We start from the raw sequence: 2,503 nt of genomic DNA on the forward strand, positions 1-2,503 counted from the left end.
ATAACACAATATCGTAGTAAACCTTAAGGAGGGTTTTGCGTTCTCACCCAGTTACAGCTGGCACGCAAACTGAGTCTTGCTGAGCCGCGTCCGCCTCATCCCTCGAGAGTGAAGACATCGGCACCAGATGTCGATGAATCCCGGACATCCCTGCTGCCAGAGGCGTATCAACCATATGCAGACTGACTCACATCAAATGGTTGATGAAGTCAGCTGTGGTGTGTCGCGGCCTGAGCCGTGATAGATCTGTTTCATTAAAAGATTATGCTCATTATCAGCTGTCTTTCAATGCCGTGGGTCCTAATACGCACCGGTTGGGCGTAGGCGTACTGCCGCGCACTTTGACCCGTTACCGCGCACATTCCCACCCTGCCTGAGAACCCATCTCTGACCAGAGTGAGAGAACAGGCACCACCATTATCCTTGACAGTTCCCACTGACCTGTAAGTACTGGCAGGCGGGATTTATCATGGCTGTGCCGAGCTATAACAAGCCCCCCCCCCCCCCAGGACATTCGTCCCGTGTCAGAAATTGCGGGCACCTCGGTAGTGCTCTTTAGACCTCGGTCGGCTACACCTGGCTGTTTCTCAGGGTGTTTCCATCCAAGAATTTGGGTCAGCAACGACTGGCCTCGCCGCTCACTTTTTTCAGCCTTTACAGGGCTAGACGTCCTGCTCCCAGTGGGCCCGAGCAGTGCTGGGTCCCCGCCTGAGTCCAGAGCCTTACCTTGATTTTCAGGTAAGCCGTCGCAATTACGGGAGTACGATTCCCATAGTGAGACATCGAACGATGTTATGAATGAGAACATAGGTACTTACGTAACCCCAGTTTCTCGGGAGTAACATGAAGTGAGATGTCTCACCAGACGCCTCCTTGGCCATGGGAAGCGGGAAGATGGCCTTATTTGAATGACGCATGTCGTGCGCAAGCACTAGGTGATTCCCTGACATGACGTCGAGATCACCCGCCCAATCAGAATTGGCGTAAATGAGAGATTGATGCTTCTGTGCTCCCGCGATGAGGCCATCCCATAGTGAACATCCCACTTCATGATTGACTCCTGAGAACTGGGGTACGTAAGAACCTATAGTTAATGAATATCTCATATGATCAGCGGTTAGCACTCGGCTACTAAAGGACTGTGTGCGTTTTCAATCCAAGACATCTTACAGTCTTAAAACATAACATCTTCAAGACACAGCCACACTATATGATTTGCCGATTAAGTTTTATATATTTAAAGGTATATAAATACAGCTAGTAAGCCGCAACACTATAATAAATATGGCAAAACTAAAATCATAAACTTCCACAACAAAAACACTAACTTAGACGAGTGATTACCGTATCTAACGTACATCAACATTAGTATTAAGGTGGACAGTCAATTATTATGCGGTTTTTGTGATTTATATTAGCAGAAAAACGTAAAACTTTAGAGAAAATGAGGGTCAGTAAATAACTGTTTTACTCCGTTTCACGTTTGTGTTCTTTATTTAAATAATTGAAATTACGCTTGTTTCTTATACTACTGTCCTGGTGGCAAGATAAAACTACGAGCTAGAGGCTTCGGTCTGTTGTATTTTAATCCAAAAGAGCTCCTAAATCTAACCCTATCGTCTATGCCTTGACCTCTAAGTAAAACTCACGGGAGTAAGGAAGTGGATAGAGAATCAAAAAGGATTTAGGAGAAGAACTGCGATACTTTAGAGCCAGTGTTCCCAACCGGGGTACGGCGTACCTCTAGTGGTACGCGAGGAACTGCAGGGGGTACGGGAATCCAAGGTGACAAGTAAAACAAATAATACTATCCCGTAAAAAGATAGTGCGCGATTAGTCCCTAGGAGACAATAGTCTGTGGCGACAAACGCGGGTACAAGCGCCGAGAGGGGTTCTTCCGCAGGTGGCTGGTGTCCCTAGGGATATAGGTGAGAAGTTCGGTCATCTCAGGAGGACTCGGAGTTGAGCAGCTCTCCTTCGCTCGAAAGGAGCCCAGTTAGGTGGTGCGGCCGACCTATTACGGATGCCACCTGGGCGCCTGCCTAGGGACGGGTTCCAGCCGTCAGCTGGGAGAGACCAAGGGGTAAAACCTAGAACCAGAATGAGGGATTATACCCTTCGCTGCTGCGCACTTGGGATCCCCAGTCAGAGCTGGTGATGTGCAGGGAAAAGAAAGTTTGGGCCTCATCTGCGAACTGCTACCTCCCGCGAGCCCGACCACGGATAAGCGGGAGAAGATGAGCTGGCAACCGCGCCAAAATCCCACAAAGGAAAACAGCAGCTGCTTACCTGCAGCCAGAAAAATACTGGTAGTCTGCGCATGGATAATATGGTGAAACGTCCGCTTACCTCTGGATTCAAGGCCAGGTGCAGAGGAGCCTGCCGGAGAACGTAAGAAAGAGGCCCCAAACTGAAACCAAGGCCGGTACAGTGAAACATGTAATGTATTGATTCATTTTACTTCTCGGACCCCACCGCAGCCTCACGTGCTCTTGCGGTGAAC

This window comes from Notothenia coriiceps, unplaced genomic scaffold, assembly GCF_000735185.1.
Source record: "Notothenia coriiceps isolate Sejong01 unplaced genomic scaffold, NC01 NC01_scaffold00022213, whole genome shotgun sequence".
In the NCBI taxonomy this organism is placed as follows: Eukaryota; Metazoa; Chordata; class Actinopteri; order Perciformes; family Nototheniidae; genus Notothenia; species Notothenia coriiceps.